A 21,849-nucleotide genomic window follows, 5' to 3' on the forward strand; every position below is an offset into this window, starting at 1 on the left:
ATTGCACTCATCTCACATGCTAGTAAAGTAATGCTCAAAATTCTCCAAGCCAGGCTTCAGCAATACGTGAACCATGAACTTCCTGATGTTCAAGCTGGTTTTAGAAAGGGCAGAGGAACCAGAGATCAAATTGCCAACCCCCGCTGGATCATCAAAAAAGCAAGAGAGTTCCAGAAAAACATCTATTTCTGCTTTCTTGACTATGCCAAAGCCTTTGACTGTGTGGATCACAACAAACTGTGGAAAATTCTGAAAGAGATGGGAATACCAGACCACCTGACCTGCCTCTTGAGAAATCTGTATGCAGGTCAGGAAGCAACAGTTAGAACTGGACATGGAACAACAGACTGGTTCCAAAGAGGAAAAGGAGTACGTCAAGGCTGTATATTGTCACCCTGCTTACTTAACTTATATGCAGAGTACATCATGAGAAACACTGGACTGGAAGAAACACAAGCTGGAATCAAGATTGCCAGGAGAAATATCAATAACCTCAGATATGCAGATGACACCACCCTTATGGCAGAAAGTGAAGAGGAACTCAAAAGCCTCTTGATGAAAGTGAAAGTGGAGAGTGAAAATGTTGGCTTAAAGCTCAACATTCAGAAAACGAAGATCATGGCATCTGGTTCCACCACTTCATGGGAAATAGATGGGGAAACAGTGGAAACAGTGTCAGACTTTATTTTTCTGGGCTCCAAAATCACTACAGATGGTGACTGCAGCCATGAAATTAAAAGACGCTTACTCCTTGGAAGGAAAGTTATTTCCAACCTAGATAGCATACTCAAAAGCAGAGACATTACTTTGCCAACAAAGGTCCACCTAGTCAAGGCTATGGTTTTTCCTGTGCTCATGTATGGATGTGAGAGTTGGACTGTGAAGAAGGCTGAGGGCCGAAGAATTGATGCTTTTGAACTGTGGTGTTGGAGAAGACTCTTGAGAGTCCCTTGGACCGCAAGGAGATCCAACCAGTCCATTCTGAAGGAGATCAGCCCTGGGATTTCTTTGGAAGGAATGATGCTAAAGCTGAAACTCCAGTACTTTGGCCACCTCATGCGAAGAGCTGACTCATTGGAAAAGACTCTGATGCTGGGAGGGATTGGGGGCAGGAGGAGAAGGGGAGGACAGAGGATGAGATGGCTGGATGGCATCACTGACTCGACGGACGTGAGTCTGGGTGAACTCCGGGAGTTGGTGATGCACCGGGAGGCCTGGCATGCTGCAATTCATGGGGTCACAAAGAGTCAGACACAACTGAGCAACTGAACTGAACTGAACTGAATGTCAGAAAAGTTGGTGATAGTCGTAAAATAGTAAAACACATTCTGGTTTTGGGGTAGACACTCAGGCAGGCCCAGAGGGGCACCCCTCGAGTTCTGGCTCGCCTTGCCCACCAGAACTCTCCCACATGGCCTTATTATGGGTGGGGACTCCCGTGCTGGCTCCCGGCACATGCTTATATCTTTCCTTTTCTCCTTTGCTTTTCACTTCTCTTCTTTTCACAGCTATTTGTAAGGCCTCCCCAGACAGCCATTTTGCTTTTTTTGCATTTCTTTTCCATGGGGATGGTCTTGATCCCTGTCTCCTGTACAATGTCACGAACCTCATTCCATAGTTCATCAGGCACTCTATCTATCAGATCTAGGCCCTTAAATCTATTTCTCACTTCCACTGTATAATCATAAGGGATTTGATTTAGGTCATAGTGGTTTTCCCTACTTTCTTCAATTTAAGTCTGAATTTGGTAATAAGGAGTTCATGATCTGAGCCACAGTCAGCTCCTGGTCTTGTTTTTGTTGACTGTATAGAGCTTCTCCATCTTTGGCTGCAAAGAATATAATCAATCTGATTTTGGCTAGACTCACAATATATCTCTATCTTGTTATCTGAGAGTTGCCTCAAGGTCCTTGAAAATAACACTTAAAAAGTTTCACATTTCTCACATCTAAAGGGAGTGTGTTATTCCTTTTTTCACACCCAACCTTGTTGGAAAAGGAGTGGTGGAAGCTTGTTATAACACAGCTGAATAAAGAAGGAAAGATATGAATGCATCAGAATTAAAAAAAAGTAATTTGGAAAAGAAGAAAGTAAGTTACTGCGAAGGGTGAGGATAGAAACCACAATGCATTTCTAGCAGCCCAAGAAACTGAGCTCTATGACTCACAGTCACCCCCCACACCCTTGCCTGGCTTCCAGGGCAAACATAGAGAAGTGGCTATTATCACTAACATTTATTTTTTTATAGTTGCTCAGAGGATGTTTTAAGATCTCATGTTAAGTGTTCTAAAAATAGCTATGAGAAAGCAAACAAACCAAAAAACATAAAGGAACGCAAGGGAACTGTGAGAGGCGTAGATATGTCTATTATCTTGATTGTGATGATGGTGTTACAGGTTCTTACCTGTGTCCAAACTTATCAAACTGCACACACTAAATGCAAGCAGTTTTTTCCCTAAAGATTATACTTCAACAAGGCTGTATAAAAAAACCAAACATATCCACATTTTAGACATTTTCTACTATTTTCAAACAATGGGTTTGCTGAACAGAAGTCCATAATGTGCCATAAACAGAACAAATCATGATCACGGACTATTAAAGGAGTATTGAGTCTAGCATATAGAATGTGGATGATCTGTGATAACATAGGAATAAAGTCTCTGGGGCTTGGGATGGATAGCATCTCAGTGCCATTCAAAATACTGGGAACAGTGGACTTAAAACAATCATAATTGCAGAACTGAGCATGAGCAGAAGATATTATGCAACTTTTATGCTGATCCAAGAACCATATAATGTTCATTCAGTGTGTACTCACACCTTAATTTCTTAAGGTATAATGGAATTTTAATGTAAGAAAATTGCAACTGGTTAATGACAGGGCTGCGATTCCATGTAAACTATGTGTAGGCTATGGCCATGTGGTCTACGTGTAAGGATAGCCTGGCTGGTTATTCCTAAGACATATATAAATATATATATATAAAACTGTTGGTTTGTTTTGCTTTATGACTTTATTGAGGTATAATTGATGTAAATAAATTGTCCCTATTTAAAGTCTATTATCTGATGAATTTTGATATAATAAACTCCCAGGAAACCATCACTACAGTCAAGTTAATGAGCCTTTTTCTCATCCTTAAAAGTTTTGCTCATCTTTTTCATACTCTATCTTTCATTACCCCTTGTTTTTTTATCTGTCTATTCCCACTCTATAGCAAATAATTCAGTTTTTAGCATCATGTTCATTGTGACACAATGGGTAGTTATTAACCTTTTAAGCTGGGATTGATAATTCTGTTATTTTTATAGTTATCGTGAACGGGATTTCCTGTTGGACAGAAAACATAGACTCTGCAGGTGAATTAGTCTCTTTGTATATTTAAGGTGGGCTATGATGAGCTGGCCCCTCATCTCTCGTTGTTGGAGTAAAATGCTCTAAAAAAAAGAAAGGAGGTGACCAGGTGGGGGCATATATCCCACTCCTGGGCGCGTGTCTGGAGAAACTCATAATTCGAAAAGAGACGTGCACTTCTGTGTTCATTGCAGCGTGTTCACTGTACGCCCTGGCTGAACGGTGGGCGTTTTTAGCACACAAAATCCATTGTTGGTGTTGTTGTTCAGTCGCTCAGTCATGTCCGACTCTTTGCGACCCCATGGACTGCAGCCTGCAGGCTTCCCTGTCCTTCACCATCTCCCGGAGCTTGCTCAAACTCATGTCCATCAAGTCAGTGATGCCATCCAACCATCTCGTCCTCTGTTGTCCCCTTCTTCTCCTGCCTTCAATCTTTCTTTTTCTCAGCCTTGGAGACTTTTACCCTCTTGCATGACCCATTTAGTACTCCACAATACTAAGGTAATCTCATTCGTGTCTCTGGGACTCTTTTTCTGTGTAAGTACCTTTCTGCCTTTTGGAACTTTGTGCTATAAATGCCACTCAACTCAATCCCGACAGACTCTGATCTCTGCTTCTTCAATTCAGTGAGCCTATGATCTTCTCAAGTTTCTCCTGCCTGAATGCTGCCCCCCAAAATGCCTCCAGGCAGAAAACCAGAGTGACTTGTAGAGCTCACTGCTTTGTTTTTCTTTTCACTAGCTTATTATTCCTATATTGATTTTCATCCAAGGACTCAGAGTGGTTTTCTAGTTTATGACAGCAAGCCTGGTGCTGGTTATTTCTAGCACGTCTCTAGTGAAACGTCCCTTTTAAAAAGATACAATGCTCGGTGGTGACTGAAATGGGAAGGAAATCCAAAAGAGAGGAGACATATGTACACGTATAACTGACTCACCTTGCTGTACAGTAGAAACTAACACAACATTGTAAAGCAACTATACTCCAATAAAAAAATTTTTTTAAATAAAAAGATAAGTTTTAGGGTTGCTTAACTAAGGATACAGCAAATACAGTCAAATTGTAACTGCTTGTGCCTTTTCCAGTTATGCCATAGAATTAGAGTTGGTTTTATCCTACAATTTTCTGTAACCACAAATAGAACCACAATAAATCCTCTTTTTCCATTAAAAATTCCCTGAACTGTGGAGAGAGAAGCTAGGTCCAGATACTTTAATGAAAATTAAAGGTATTTCATCTATTGGAAATTTGCATTTAGAGTATGCTTTTTACATTATTAAGCAATTCTATTCTGTCAAAATGTGAAATTCTCACTAAGAATAGATTTGATTGCTTTCTTTTATAATGGACAAAGGAGTGTCTGATCACTAACATACAATGATAAATGCCAGTCTTTCTTCTCTGTTTTTGCCTTTTCTCTTTGCATTTGATTAATCTTTAATAAATATTTTGAGGTACCTCTCAAGTCCGTTTCTCCAGGGAGTCTTTCCCCAGTTATTTCATCCCTATTTAAGTTATGATAAAACTAAACAGCTGCCAGAAAAGAGACCTTGGGACACAGTGCCTTGAAGGATATGGAGGTTTCTCTCTCACCTGCCAGTTTCAAGGTAAGCAAAGCAGATCCTTCCAGGGTACCTCTCCAGTTACGATGCTATCAGTCACCCACATAGAGGCCTACTCTCTATGGTCAGAGCTGGATTTCTGCCACTTTCTGTCCCAGAACAGTGAGTTGTAGGGGACAGCAGATGGTGGAAGAGAGCACATCCATATGGCTTACATCCAAAACTCACACATCATTGATGAGAACTTAGTCTCATGGCCACACCTAAAACACATGGGTTAAAACGTACAGTCTAGCTGGAGAGCTAAGGCAGAAGTATATTAACATATAAGAAGGGGAGGGTGTCATTTGGTAGACATTTAGCAGTCATCTCATTTCATTCTTCATTTCAGACCTATCAGAGCAGCATCACTGTGAATCAGATGAGTCAGAGCAGACGTTCAAAGTAGGAGGGTCCATTTAACAAGGTTTTTAGTCAAATAAAGGTTAGTAATTCTGACTCTTGTTTGGTGGTTTTCATCACTCCTTTATGCGAAATTGCATGTTCTTTGTCTACTGAGGAGATTTCCTCCAGCCCAGTTTCCATTTGGACAATACAGGCATGCAATGCTATTCATGCATAGATAGGTTTGGGGGACAGACGGACCTGACTTTGGGTGAATTATTTCTCTTAGCATCAGTTTTTTAGAGTAGAACAATACCTGTGTTTCAGATTATGGACAATGAAATGAGATATCATTTGTAAATACTTAACAGAGTACTTGAGCATAGAGTTGGACTGCAATAAATACACTTAAATATATATATATAAATATATATATATATATTTCTTTCTTTCCTTATTTGTTTATTTTTTGGCCATGTTGGGTCTGCATTGCTGCACATGGGCTCTCTGTAGTTGCAGAGAGGAGGGTCTCTACTGTGGTGTGCAGGCTTCTCACTGTGGTGGCTTCTCTTGTTGAGGAGCACAGGCTCCATGTGAGTGGGCTGAGTACTTTCAGCTCACTGGCTCAGTGCCCCCTGCATATGGGATCTTCCCTGGGCAAGGGATCGAACTGGTGTCCCTTGCATTGCAAGGAGAATTCTTAACTACTGGACCACCAGGGAAGCCCTAAGTTGCACTTTTGATAAGTTTCTTTGTTTTTGAGGAGTAAACTAAAAAAAATTTTTTTAATTATGAAAGTATGATAACAGATTTACAGGAGACTTGGAAAATACAGAACAAGGTTACATATGGTCCCACTAAATATTACAATTACTTTTTAAGTAGATAAATTATGATTTTTAGTTTGAGTTTCAATATCAAACTTGAAAAGTAAATATTGTTTGGGAGGGACCCACAAATTAATGTCATACAGTAGTAAGAGCACTTGCCTAGAAAACTCCTTATGAATCTAAATTCTTCCTCACCTTGCTGAATGGCCTTGAACAAGTCATTTAGTCTACCTGGGACTGAAAAAAAATAATAATCATGAATTACTTATGAGAGATTACTGCACCAAGCACTGTACATTCATTTTGATATTAATTCATTTCAGTTATGCCATCAAGGCTAAAAGAATTTAAGTAAATTGTCTAAGGTTCCTCAGTAATGGAGCGGTGGTTTTAACCCAAATCTGCTTTACTCAAAAAAATTTTTCACTCTTCATCAAATGGATAGGTCAGACAAGATTCTCTTTCAGGTTACATAAAGCTCTAAAATGCAATGACTTCATGAATCTGAGTCAAGGAAAGATGAAAACAGAAGATGGTTGCCTGGAAAACACCACAATGAAAGCGCTTTTTTTGAATAAGACAATACACGGGCAGCTCCACCATGCCTTTTAGCGCTTTTGAAGACATACAAAGTCTAAAATGACATATTCGAAAAGATCTGTTTCTCTTACACTCATGAGTCAGGACACTTGAAGGCAAGAAAAAATTTCATGGAAGATCAGTCCATGATTGGGGAATTTCCCCTAACAGAATGCATCCATGTGTCATCTCCCCAGCCTCCTAGGGTGGAACCCCTTACATCTGTTCTTTACTGCATCTCATTGTTTACTTGCCCATCATCTGTCTCCTTTATTAGACTCCTTTCCCCCTGGGAAGGGTCCAAGATTTCTTTTTTTATTAAAAAAAAAAATCTATTTCTTTAATGACTGCATCAGGTCTGAGTCCCGGCACACGGACTCTCTAGTTCTGGCACATGGGCTCAGTAGTCATGGTCTGCAGGCTTAGTATCCCCACGCCATGTGTGAGCTTAACTCCCTGACCAGGAATCAAACCCAAGTTCCTTGCATTGCAAGGCAGATTCTTAAGCACTGGACCACCAGGGGAAATCCCAAGGCTCATGTTTTAAAACATCTTCCCCAAGCCCAGGTTTGCTGTTTCCCCCTGTGAGTTCGTGTTTTCAAGCATTTTCCAATGCTGTGGTCCATTTTGGAAATCCTTGCTGTCCACTGACTTTCTTGGCATTGTCACTCATTTCTGAGTTATAGCCCTCGGTTTTATTTTCAGGTGCAATTTAGTGAACATTTCACCATAGAAGCTTGCAGCAGGTCCTCCACAGTGCTAACTTTGCTCCGAATTCACTCGTTTTGTGTGTGTGCTTAGTTGCTTAGTCGTGTCCAACTCTTTGCGACCTCATGGACTGTAGCTCGCCAGGCTCCTTTAGTCTATGGAATTCTCCAGGCAAGAATACTGGAGTGGATAGCCATTTCCTTCTCTAGGGGATCTTCCCAACCCAGGGATCAAACCCGAGTCTCCTGCATTGCAGGCAGATTACCATTTGAGCCATCAGGAAGCCCACTTGTTTTACAAAGGGCAAACTGAAGCTCAGTTCATGCTCGGCAGAGACAGCCTGCTGTGCTTTCATTTATTTCACGCCCATATTTCCATGTACCAGAACGGGCTTCACCTCCTTCCCTTGTTTCATCCTCGTCAGCTGCTGCTAAGTCGCTTCAATCATGTCTGACTCTGTGCGACCCCATAGACGGTAGCCCACCAGGCTCCCCCGTCCCTGGGATTCTCCAGGCAAGAACACTGGAGTGGGTTGCCATTTCCTTCTCCAATGCAGGAAAGTGAAAAGTGAAAGTGAAGTCACTCAGTCGCTTCCAACTCTTAGCGACCCCATGGACTGCAGCCCACCAGGCTCCTCCGTCCATGGGATTTTCCTGGCAAGAGTACTGGAGTGGGTTGCCATTGCCTTCTCTGTGTTATCTAATTATCTGGTCTTTGAGTTTGCCTTCTTTATCTCCATTATGAATCTACTTACTATCTTTAAATTCTTATTTCTAAGCTACAAGGTTTTGGTTTTCATTATTGTAAACCCAGCTCGTGCAAACCCAGATTGGTTTAAACCCCAGAGCAGCAGCAATAAGGAAAACAACAGAAAACAGGCAACAAGCTGGAGTTGTCATTCAGTCAGAATCCAAAGCATAAAATAGAGACAGAGCTAACATGGGGCTCTGGCTCTAAAGTAACTCATTTACTTAATTGTTCAATATTTCTTTTTTTGGAAGGAGCGGGGCTGGGCTGGGTCTTTTGTTGAGGCATGTAGGCTTCTCTAGTTGTGGCGTGAAGGCTTAGTTATTCTACAGCATTTGGGGCCTTAGTTTCCCATTTAGGAATCGAACTTAAGTCTCCTGCTTTGGGAGGCAATTCTTCATCCCTGGGACCACCAGGGAAGTCCCTTAATTTCAATATTTCTGATCCATCCCCAGAGTCCTGATGATGGATGAACATGTGTTGGCATGAACACCCAAGTGAATGTGTTCTTTGAGAGCCACCATCCGGTCCCATCACTTCATGGGAAATAGATGGGGAAACAGTGGAAACAGTGTCAGACTTTATTTTTTTGGGCTCCAAGATCACTGCAGATGGTGATTGCAGTCATGAAATTAAAAGACGCTTACTCCTTGGAAGGAAAGTTATGACCAACCTAGATAGCATATTCAAAAGCAGAGACATTACTTTACCAACAAAGGTTCGTCTAGTCAAGGCTATGGTTTTTCCAGTGGTCATGTATGGATGTGAGAGTTGAACTGTGAAGAAAGCTGAGCGCCCAAGAATTGATGTTTTTGAACTGTGGTGTTGGAGAAGACTTTTGAGAGTCCCTTGGACTGCAACGAGATCCAACCAGTCTATTCTGAAGGAGATCAGCCCTGGGATTTCTTTGGAAGGAATGATGCTAAAGCTGAAACTCCAGTACTTTGGCCACCTCATGTGAAGAGCTGACTCATTGGAAAAGACTCTGATGTTGGGAGGGATTGGAGGCAGGAGGAGAAGGGGAGGACAGAGGATGAGATAGCTGGATGGCATCACTGACTCGATGGACGTGAGTCTGAGTGAACTCTGGGAGTTGGTGATGGACAGGGAGGCTTGGCGTGCTGCGATTCATGGGGTCACAAAGAGTCGGACATGACTGAGCGACTGAACTGAACTGAACTGATGCAGGAATCAGTGTGTAAGATCTTCAACATCTCAAAATTCACATGGCTCTCCCTTCACACCTCCCAAACTGTGTCTGTGTGTGTTTGATGTTACCACTGAATAAACCCCCCAAGGAGAAAGGGTGCTCTTGCCCCATGTACATTCAGTAAGCCATCATCCGGAGAGCCTCCTGATCAAGAACCTTCAACTCAAAGTTGAGTCTCAGGAGGGTGCATGTGGTGGGTGTGGAACACCACATATTAACAAGGGGACAACTCTGCTTTTCTGCTGTAACACTAGAGCTTGACATTTACCCTTAAGCCCTTCTGTTGAACAATGCTGCACATTTCCATGGTGAAGAAATATGCACAGTGTCTTCTTGTCTGTGAAATATATTTACTTCTAGTACCTAAGGACGGGGGCTCTTACTCATGGTCACCTCTGAGCCAAAGATTAAAATAATGGAGCAGCCATTTAAACACTGAGTGGTGAAAACTGTGTGTGAATGAAAGAAGTCAACAGGTAGGGAAACACAGCAAACATGAGCAGTGTTGCACCACAGGTAACTTTAATATACTGGCAGAGCCTGGATTTTCCTTCACAGCCTGACGTTTTCAGGTAGGGAGCAAATGATAAGAGAAGGAAACCTCCCTGATGCCAGTTTCAATGTGTGCATGTGGTTTCTCTTTTCATACCACCCAGCAGCTCTGATACAGCTAGGGGTCCTAGTATCCAACCCAACTCTGACACTATCTACCTGGAGACAGCATCAAAGTCCACTGATAAAGGCTTAGTCCCACAAGGCTGCCCTCCTCCCCTTAAGACATCAATCAGAAGCCCAGGTGACCACTTGGCTATAGATTAGACGTTCCCACAAACCGCTTTGTTTGGGTTGGATTAATTTGCTAGAGCAGCTCACAAACTTAGAGAAGCATTTGGCTTACTAGATTATTGATTTATCATAAAAGGATATCATAAAAGGCTCAGGGACATCCAGATGGAAGGGATGCACAGAGCAAGTGATGTGTGTGGTGGTGGAGGGGGATGTGAAGCTTCCATGCCCTCTGGGCTCACCAGTCTCTCTGAATCTCCACATGTTCACCAACCTGGAAGTGCTCCAAACCCAGTCCTTCAGAATTTTTATAGAGGCTTCACACATAGGCACAATTGATTAAATCATTGGCCATCGACTGAACTCAATCTCCAGCCCCTCTTTCCTCCCTGGAGGTCTAGGGTTGGGACTGGAAGGCCCCACCTCTAACCGCCTGGCTGGTTCCCCTGGCAACCTAAGGCTCCATTCTCAGTCACTGGAGAGGCTTTCCAAAAGTCACTTCATTAACATAACAAAAGACACCTTTATTGTTCTCAGTGCTTAGGAAGTTCCAAGGATTTCGGAAGCTCTGTGCCAGGAACAGAATGAAGACCAGGCCCACATTTCTTTACGAACTGAGCTGTCAAAGAAGCCCTAATCACAATATTACAAATATTATGTGCCACCTTGACCTTTGAAGCTGGGAGAGACTCAAATGGCCTAGTGACAGTTTCTTTCTCTGCGTTGCTCTAGTGGATAAGACCCACTCACCAAACAGTTCTGCTTATCAAGAGGACCAGGACAGTCCATGAGCAGCGGGTGCTAGTTTCCTGCCAACCCATTAGTCAAACAATCCAATCACGTCCTCCTGTAGGAACCAGATGACACCAGAATAGACCACCCTTGGCTCCTGGTTGATCCTGTTGATTCCCAGTGCAACCTCTGTGTGGCCCTACATGGTGATCAAAAGACGGCCCCCAAATGGCCACCTTCTTTGGCCATCAGACGTCGTGCAGACCAGGGGTGATATACAACGGCTCTTTTGTCCTTGTTCTCAGCCAAAGAAAGGGGCAGCCGAGGAAGGACCTCTGAGAATTAGCATCATTTCTTTCCTTGCCTCCTGTATTCATCATTTTCCATGGTCTTTTGAGGTGCAAAGAGGAAAAAACAAAATTTTGAGGTCCGTCTCTGTGCTGCTCTGTGTGATTGATAGTTTTCATTATTCAAAGTGTTATCTTCTGTCCCAGTTATATCCATTCTAGTGGCGACTCTTTTCTTCATCATTTTTTCTCAGTGTGGTAATCAAACCACCTTCACTGAACTCACCTGGGATCTCTCATAAAATGTGAGTCCTGGAGACCTCACTGGACAGAACCTCTAAAAGTGAGTCCCAAGGGTTTGTATTTTTTTTAAGATATATTGTAAGTATTATTATTATTATTATTATTTTTGCTGTGGGCCTTTTTTTAAGTCTTTATTGAATTGGTTACGCTTTGTTTCTGTAGTTAATGTTTTGGTTTTATGGTCAAGGGGTCGTATGGAAACTTAGCTCCCTGACCAGGGATCTAACCCACACCGGCTGCATTGGAAGGTGAAGTCTTAACCACTGGATTGCCAGAGAAGTCCCGGGTTTGTATTTTTAACACGTTCCCTTGGTGATGTTGCAGCACTTTACCGTGGCTTCTGACCATAGCAGTTACATGAGTGACGTAGATCACTCGTACACCCAACACCTTAAAGTGAAACCTAGTCAGAGATCCTGGCTGTGTTGAGACCCCAAGAGCAACAGCTCTGTGCCTTCGGTGCGGCCGCTGTTTTAATGGGGTCTTTGTCTTTGAGCACTGGTCAAGAGACTGGATCATCTGCTATCCTCCACTTCACAGATATAGCTGGAGAGACTAAAAATAGACCCCACCTGCACAGAACATCCAAATGGAGCTGCTTCTTTTATTCTGATGCCAGGGACACTGCTCTAAAAACATTTGTTCTCAGTTACTCCTGCTAAGAAGTGGCACGTGGGTTCAGACAGCAGCGTGACCTCTTTCGTCTTGTTAAAACACTAAATGAGAGAAAAAAAAAACTTGCAATTTTAGTCATTATTTGTAAATTAATTAAGGAAGTTATCAAATACTGTGTACTTTTTGGCATATTTAACTTTCCATTTTCCTGGGACGTATTATTTACTAATCTAACAAGGTTAATGTTTATCAATAAAAATTAACTCCTAAAATTAACTCCTGTTGATCTTACAAATAACTTGACACAGAAACAGCTAAGTATGATCTTCATATACATCCAATTTCAAGTGTTCAGAAAATCATGTAAATCAGAAATTCTAAACCACATGTGTACTAGAATCATCTAGAGAAGTAACATCACAGTGCTTAAGAGTATTTTTAATTCCAATTCTGGTTTTGAATCCAGATTCTGCCAATTACTAGCATGGATCCTTGGGAAAGTTGTTTAACCTATCTGTGCCTCAACTTCTCCACTTGTAAAATGGGCATAAGAAGAATATATACTCCATAGTGTTGGTCTAAGGATTAAATTGTTTAATACACATATAAAGTTTTGGAGAAGTATCTAACAACACGTATTCAATATTTATTATTACTCAAATAAAGACTACCAGACTGTACTTTCAAAAGCATGAAACATTTCATCCAAAATAGACTTTGGAAATCTCCATTTTAAATAATTATTTCTCACAATTCTGGTGCCAGTGACTCACAGTTTAAGAGATGGCAATCTTTTTTAAAAAAATTTATTTTAAAATTATTTATTTTTTTACTTTGCAATATTGTATTGGTTTTGCCATACATTGACATGAATCTATCACAGGTGTACACGTGTTCCCCATCCTGAACCCCTCTCCCACCTCCCTCCCCATCCCATCCCTCTGGGTCATCCCAGTGCATCAGCCCCGAGCACCTTGTATCATGCATCAAACCTGGACTGAAGATTCATTTCACATATGATAATATACATGTTTCAATGCCATTCTCCCAAATCATCCCACCCTCATCCTCTCCCACAGAGTCCCAAAGACTGTTCTATACATCTGTGTCCCTTTTGCTGTCTCACATACAGGGTTATCGTTACCACCTTTCTAAATTCCATATATATGCATTAGTATACTGTATTGATGTTTTTCTTTCTGGCTTACTTCACTCTGTATAATAGGCTCCAGTTTCATCCACCTCATTAGAACTGATTCAAATGTATTATTTTTAATGGCTGAGTAATATTCCATTGTGTATATATACCATTCGTCTGCTGATGGACATCTAGATTGCTTCCATGTCCTGGCTATTATAAACAGTGCTGCGATGAACACTGGGGTACACGTAAAGAGATAGCAATCTTAAACCAATGGTCTTAAGATGGGTGAGTGAGCAAGTACATAAGGTGATTCATTGGGGTTTAGGAGGAAATCTTTGTATTCTGTTTCCACTCGCCTTCTGTAAAAATAAATTCTTTTGAATACTATTTAAAATACCAGTTAAGACCAAGGCCCGCATTGGTCTTATATGGTTTAGATGCCACACGGGGGGCAGGAGGAGCCTCTTATCATGAGGAATGATGTGTCCTCAGTGACGGTTTGATTTCAATGTCTTGTGATGCATTGCAATTTAGGTTCACATTGGATGGAGTAACTTCCTAGATGATGTTTCTTTTTTTTTTTTAGATGATGTTTCTTAATTTTAAAATAGATATATCCTGGGACTTCCTTGGAAGTCCAGTGGTCAAGGCTTGAGCTTCCACTGCAGGGGGAGCTGGGTTGATCCCTAGCTGGGGGGCTAAGTTCCCACATGCCAGGCTGCACATCCAAAAAAATAATAATAAAAATAAAATAAAATAAAATAGATGTATCCTTATAAAAGAAACAACTGACTTTAAAAGAATTTTTCTGAGAAGTTATACATCAATGATAATGCTAACCATTTTAGCAAAGATGAACAGCAAGAAAATGGCAGTCTTTATTCACCTTAGTTTTTACCCAAATCCCTCTGCCAACCAAATCTCCAATAAAAGTAATCTCCATACCATCCATTTCACAAAGAAAGAGGCTCCTGAAGGTGCATTTATCAAAATGACTACTTGAAATATAACTTACTTCTCTTCTCATTACTGATGATTTCACCCCCAAGTATATAGTAGGCCTTGATTTATTAGAGAATGTTACCATTGTATTTTAAAAGTTTGGAGATCATGAGAATACATTTTAAGATAAGAGAGTCTTTTTGTCTGTGGGTAATTTCACATGTATGGAGTTCAACAGCAAAAGTACAAAGCTGTCTTTTTAAGTTGTGGAAAAACTGATCATGGCACTAGAAGACCAGTGTAGAAGTGCAGCATGCATTCTAAAAGAGTCTCTGTTTTTTAGATTCAGCTGTTTCCTTGGAGCATAAAATAAGATGAAAAATTCAACTACTCAGTCTGAGTCCAGTGACAACTGGCTTCTCCCTCTCATTTGTCCTTGTAATGCTTTTTAAATAAAGCTGCTTAACGAGCGATCTGAATATATCGGGTTGTCTGAAAAAGTTCGTTCAGGTTTTCCCATAACATCTTACGGAAAAAACACAAACGAAATTTTTTGGTCAACTGCAATATTTTCTGTGGGTAGAAGTTAGCTTCCGTTTAGCCTTAGGAGATGACCTGACAAAAGAAATTGTGTGGGGTACAGAAGATAAAATAAACAACGGGTAAACACTGGTGTGACTGGTGGCTCAGTGCAGGCTGAATTGAATTTTTGCAGACCAAATGGTTTTGAAAGGCATTTACCATTCTGTGTGTAACTCTGTAATTATATCAAAGAGTCACCCTTCTGCTTTGTACCTAATAGAAGCTCACTGTCAATTCATCATCAGCTCTCAGTCTACAACTGCGTTGCAGAATAGTCAGAGCAAATAACTCTTTTTAGGCTTTGTGCGGTCGAAAAAGTATCGGGTACCCAAGATGCTTGGACCCTGTGGGAGCAGGTAGGCTACTTTAGATCCAAACTTTGGTGTTTGTATTTTATGACATTTATTTAAAACCCAAAAGCATGGCTATACGTCTGCACTCATAAATGGTTGTGCTCAGTCACTCAGTCATGTCTGACTCTTTGCGACCCCGTGAACTCTAGCCTGCCAGACTCCTCTGTCCATGGGATTTTCCAGGCAAGAATACTGGAGTGGGTTGTCATTTCCTTCTCCATATAAACTGTTACCTAACTTTTGTTCTATAGTACTACCATAACTACAGTTACCCACCCATGGAAATTAAATCTGGTTTGTGTTTCTGATTACAGGTCCAAGTCTAAGGCAGCAGAGCTTGCAACTGAATGGAATCAAATGAAATGGCCATTTTTGGAAACTAGAAAGGGTAAAAAATCAGGTCTGGAGCCAAGGAATTCTGAATTCAGGTGGGGCCTGCCAGCGTTGGTGTGTGGCTCGGCTCTCACCCAGGGCTGCCCGGCCCCAGAGTCAGCCTCTTAACTCTTGAGTGTTTTACCTGCATTTATCACCCTTGTCAATGTCATCTCTCTAAAACCCTGGGCTAGGAATCTGCTGGGCTGAATGTAGTTACTTGGGAAACCTCTGCAAAGAGAAGTCGACTGCTGACTATCTGAAGTCTTTCAAATGGAATACATTCACTTTCCAAAAGTGATCTATGCCCATCAAGGTCCAGAAATGAGTCAATTTTGAGAAATGAAATTGACATATGAATGCATAAAGTGCACAGCTTGACCAATGCATGTTTTTCCCTTCAAGATAGTCTTTGTAGGAGCCTATGCACTCATTCCCAAATGAGGTTATTCTTTAAAATATAGCCGGCACCACTGTTGGTGTTACCCTGAGAAGGTGTTTATAAAAAACGTCCCCCTCATCTGACAGTCACGTCTCATAAATCTGTTTACCTTGAGGCTCTTGAATGAGAGGCCAGTACAACAGACAGCACAGGCTCAGAATATTTTAATAGTGATGAATCCGCTGAGAGGTATGACCACCTATCATAGTTTAAAGGAGCTGAAGCTGGAGCTGGGGTTTGTTCTGGAGCTGAACAACTCGGGACTGGATCATGGAGTGTGTACAGATGACTTGAGCAGGACAACTGTGACTGTTATTTGCTCGTGAATGGAAAGAGGATAAGCATGAAAAAACTCAACATGAATGTGATTGGATTTTGGTATATGCTGTCTATTCTGTACCATGTTCTAAGAGATTCTTCAAATTTCCTCTATAGGGAAATTCTCCAAAATGTAAACCTGGAAGGATGAAAGTGCCTTTGAATCTGTCAGATCACTTACAGGGACTTTTTGGGTTTCTGGGATGTTTTCCTAGCCCCAGAGGTACCCCTCCTCAGTATCTGCATACTTCACCCAGCTTTCTGACAAACAGGAGCCAGAGCTGAGAACTAGAAGGTGGACCCTTCTTTTTTTCTTTCCTTTCTGGAAGTTGCAGCACCCAGTTCAGCCCGCAGCCTCCCATCCACTGTAGCTCTGGTTGTCACGGCCCCCAGATGCTTCCCATGAAGCCGGCATTTGGTCCAGGGAGTACAGAGTCCTGGACAGGAGCTCCTTTTTTTTTTTTTTATCATGATGGAATTTTCCAGAGACCCCCAAATGAAGCCCAAGCATGTCAGACTTTTTACGGCAGTTTTTGCTGATCTGCAGTAGAGATGCTGATAAACAAATACACCTGTGAAAACCTTGTTCCTGTAGATTCTCCTTTGTTCCCCATCTTATAGACCAGCAGGCCCTCAAATGCCTCCTTCCAGGCCACAGGGTCATCTGATGAATGGAAACAAGAAAGGCAGAACAAGAATTAGTAGGACATGAAATGGGCCTAAACCATCCTCTGGTTTAATTGTATAGCGAGCGGCACTGTTCCAAGCTAACTGACAGAGTGTCTTCCATGGAGATGCCACTCGTTGGATGTGTTAGAGAAGAAAGGTTCAGGACAATCGACATCAAAATCCAACGAGTTTAGGGAAAGTGCAGTGATGCAAGGGGTCCTGGGAGGTGTGATCAATGTAGGCTCCATATTCTAAGAGTTCAGGAGCCAGCAGCCCCAGATTGGAGCAGGGCTGCCCACCAGCATTGCCAGACCCCGTGTGTATTCAGGATCGCTTGGCTCCAGAGCCATCTGATTCTGTCCCCCAACAACAAAAAAAAGAGCCATTTCACATGGTCCAACATCAGGCTGAGTTTTGCTGCCTCAGGTCCTGTTTTCAGTGCCTCTTGGGGCTCCAGGCATCCTCCTCTTATACCCACAGCCTCCATGTGCCTGGTGGCTGGAGGACCTCTTTCTGAATCCTCTATTTAGCATGGCCCTTGGACTCTGTTTCCTTCTCTGAATCCAAATCCATCATTCTCCACGTAGAAATCACACTTCGGTCTGACTGCAGCTTCAGGCAGTATCCACCTTCTATCCTCAGATCGCAATTTATCGCAAAGGGATTCACAGTAGAATTGCAATTCGAGTAGGGAAACAGAGGATGCCTTTGGATACATCTAGGGTGAGAGGTGGACCATAAAGAAGGCTGAGCGCCAAAATATTGATGCTTTCGAACTGCAGGGCTGGAGAAGACTCTTGAGGGTCTCTTGGACAGCAAGGAGATCAAACCTTAAATCTATAATCTGTATACTGTCCATCCTAAAGGAAACTAACCCTGAATATTCACCGGAAGGACTGATGTTGAAGCTTCAATACTTTGGCCACTTGATGTGAAGAGTCGACTCATTGGAAAAGACCCTGATGCTGGGAAAGATTGAAGGCAGGAAGAGAAGGGGACAACAGAGAATGAGATGATTGGATGGCATCATCGACTCAATGGACATGAGTTTGAGCAAACTCTGGGAGATAGTGAAGGACAGGGAAGCCTGGCGTGCTGCAGTCCATGGGGTCACAAAGAAAAGGACACGACTGAGCGACTGAACAACAGCAGCAAGGGTGACGTGGACCCCTTTCTTGGACCCCAATTGTAATCACAACCAGCGGGCCATCTATGTTCTCTAGACTCAGGCAGGCCTTCTTCGGGTGATTATGCACCTGGAGAAGATATGATACTATTTTCTAGGTCACCCTCGAGATGTATATATTTTTGCCACCTGTTTTGCAATGGGTTTAAATAAAGTGCCCAGAGAGCATTTTGAGATCCCGGAGTTTACCTTCAAGATAATCCCTCCCAAACTTTGTCAGCTTGGAAGCCATTCTTTGGCACAAGGTATATGCTGTTATGATACTGCAGTCTACTGGCATAAAAATAACAAGATGTCAAACCCTGGGCCCAGGAGTGCTGCCCCCGTGAGATTATCTGCTGGGAGGAGAAGCACGGTAGGCCCCCAGCCCGGACCTTGTTGGCAACAAAAATAGAGTGCTAATGGCCTGCAGTGACATGGAAGGGAGTGGGAAGTGGCCGGAGATATTTATAAAGAAAAACGGCTCTGAGCATCTGCTAAGTCCCCATTCTCTTATTTTTCTCAGGTCTATTTGTGGCATCTCTTTCCATGGCGCAGGCAGCTCCTTAAAATAAAGAGGCTTGGTCCTGCCGGCCCTTTCCTCCAACCGAGCTCTGAAAGAGGCAGGCCATGAATGATGATTGTCTGTGTCTGGCGTTTTAATTGAAAAACATTCCCCGAAGTGGAAAGACGCGCGGAGGAAATGATCTCACCCTCATTGATTTTTTTCCCCCCAACTTTCAGTTTGGTATCTCTGCGGTGGAACTCGAGACAGCAGCGCCTCTTAGTGGTGAATCTCAGAACTGCAGGAGAAAGGGAGCTGCCTGCCGCTGATGATTCTTGAGATGAGCGAGCAAATAGTGGTCCCTGAGGCCACATTTCAAACCTGCAGCAAAAAATGTCTTCTCTCATTAGGGAAGCTCAGAGTAGCTTCTTCCTTCTGTGCTTCTCTATCCACCCCCTGTTTACAGTTTATAATCCAGTGCGGCCCCACCCGGGCTTCAGGTTTGTACCAGATGCACAGGAGAAAGCGGAGGGAATTAAATATGAATTTGGAACTTCTGTGGAGAAAAAGAAAAACTCAATTGATTGTATTACTCTCCACTCAAATAAGAGTCTTACGAAGTGAAGGTTATTTAGGAAAATATATTAATGTGATTATTTTGTGCTCATGTTACATGACTCAACATACAAACACAATCATCATTATTGTTAACACTCTAAAGATCTTAAACTCATTATTCAAGCTTCCTTTTTTAGAAAAGAGCTTCGTATATACAAATAAATATGTAATCATAGAAGAGTAGATTGCACCACAACTACAGCCAACCCCCCCACCCCCCTTTTCCTAATGCACAGATTTTTCTACCTGGTAAACCAACCCCTATTCCATCTCTGCTTCAGCTCCTTACTTGAGGTTGATTTCGATTACAGGGAATCGAAATTACAGGTTGATTTAGTTGCAGAGAGATTTTTTTTTCCTAACAAATTTAAAGTGAACAAGCTGATGTTTCTGATAAAAGGACAGAAATCTTTCTCAACCCAGATATTTCTAATACTCTTCCAAGCGGGCCTAATGTGGAAGATATTGAAATCAGCCATCAGTGAATTTGTATCCAGCTTTCTGGACACAGAGGACAGAGCAGCAACTTGAGCTGCTTGTCATAAAATCCACCGCAGGCCTATGTGGCGTTCCAGTGGTTAAAGCTTGGCCTTCCAGTGCAAGGGGTCTGGGTTCAATCCCTAGTCAGGGAGCTAAGATCTCACATACCTTGTGACCCAGAAAAAAAAAAAAAAAAAAAACTAAAATAGAAACAATATTGTAGTAAATTCAATACAGACTCTAAAAATGGTCCACATTAAAAAAACAAAAACAAAAAACAAAAAACCTACCGTGTTTTGCTTCAGATGGAAGATGAGGTGAAGACAGGAACCAGCGTGGTGAGCAACAGGAAGTTCTTAGTCTTAAGACGGATGATGGAAATAATGCCAGAAGAGGACGGCCTTTCAGGCTGCAGCCCTGCTGAGCAGCAGCGAGGCTTCAGAGGGACCGGAGGCCTGGCCCACGACATGCAGCTACAAGCTCTGTGCTCGGAGCCAGGAGCTGAGACACAGACCCCACTGCTAGGTTCACCACAAGAAAGGCAGAGGCCTGTGAGCAAGCTTTACACAAAAGCAGGGTGAGTCTCCCTACTCTCCTGCCTCACTGTGATGGCCTTGGGGCTAAGGAAATCACCGAATATGTGAGAGCGCCCCCTGGTGCTGTCCAGGAGCAGACAGTGAAAGTGCTCCATATTCAAGATTTATAAGTCACGGTGGGGCTCATTCTAGGTCTTGATTTTCATAATCTGTTGCATGCCAAAAGAAAAAAAAAATAAATACTCTTTGACAAAGATCTCACTCCCATACTTTGTGGTCTTCCTCCTGGCAATTTGCAGTGAGCCAGGTGAGCTGACTTGAAGAGACGGAGTCAGAGGTCAAGGTGAGGCCTCAAGTCCAGCAATATGCGACATCCCTAGAAATCCTCAACCTGGCTGGGCATGGGCCCTTCCAACATAGGCGCCCAGATGCCAAGCTAGGCATGACTTAAACATTGAGGATTCTTCTGCCTGGGATGACTTCGCGTCCTGCCCCTCTTCCCATTCTTCTTCACACCCCATCTCTGAGTCTATAATTCCTTTAAGAAATGTACTATCCAATGCAAATGTTCATACCACCATGATTCCTTTGCACAGACATTAAAAAAAAAAAAAAACCCTTAGATCTGTAATAGGTTGAAATGATCCTCTATAAAATTTGTTATTTTCTGTTATGTAAGTGCCTTGACATAATTTTATGTATTACCTCAACACCTACCATTCTGTGCTTTATTTTCTTCATCTACTGGAGAAAACATATCAGTATCTAGCTCATGGGTCGCCATGATGATTAAATGAGCTCACCTATATGAGGTCCTAGAACCAGATACATACTAAATGTTCACAGAATTAGCAATTATGATGATAATGTTCATTGCTATCCTAATATCTTTATATAGTCTCATAAATATTTTGGAATGAGTAAGTAGCACAAATTATTATTATTACCCAGAATCATGGGTGACTTGAAAGTGCAGTTAGTCCTACATCGCAGACTCCTCTAAGAATTGTTCTGCCATCACCAGGCTCATCTGCAGAATCTGGACTGTGTCTTGTTTGGTCTGTGTTATGACCTCCAAAGTGTTCCATGCTGTTAGATAAAACCATAGATAAAGTTGAATAGGAGAGGCCTAAAGATACTGTGGCTCAGACCATGAACTCCTTATTGCCAAATTCAGACTTAAATTGAAGAAAGTAGGGAAAACCACTAGACCATTCAGGTATGACCTAAATCAAATCCCTTATGATTATACAGTGGAAGTGAGAAATAGATTTAAGGGCCTAGATCTGATAGATAGAGTGCCTGATGAACTATGGAATGAGGTTTGTGACATTGTACAGGAGACAGGGATCAAGACCATCCCCATGGAAAAGAAATGCAAAAAAGCAAAATGGCTGTCTGGGGAGGCCTTACAAATAGCTGTGAAAAGAAGAGAAGTGAAAAGCAAAGGAGAAAAGGAAAGATATAAGCATCTGAATGCGGAGTTCCAAAGAATAGCAAGAAGAGATAAGAAAGCCTTCCTCAGCGATCAATGCAAAGAAATAGAGGAAAACAACAGAATGGGAAAGACTAGAGATCTCTTCAAGAAAATTAGAGATACCAAGGGAATATTTCATGCAAAG

The sequence above is a fragment of the Bison bison genome, unplaced genomic scaffold (genome assembly GCF_000754665.1).
Source record: "Bison bison bison isolate TAMUID 2011002044 unplaced genomic scaffold, Bison_UMD1.0 scf7180017864461, whole genome shotgun sequence".
Classification (NCBI taxonomy): Eukaryota; Metazoa; Chordata; class Mammalia; order Artiodactyla; family Bovidae; genus Bison; species Bison bison.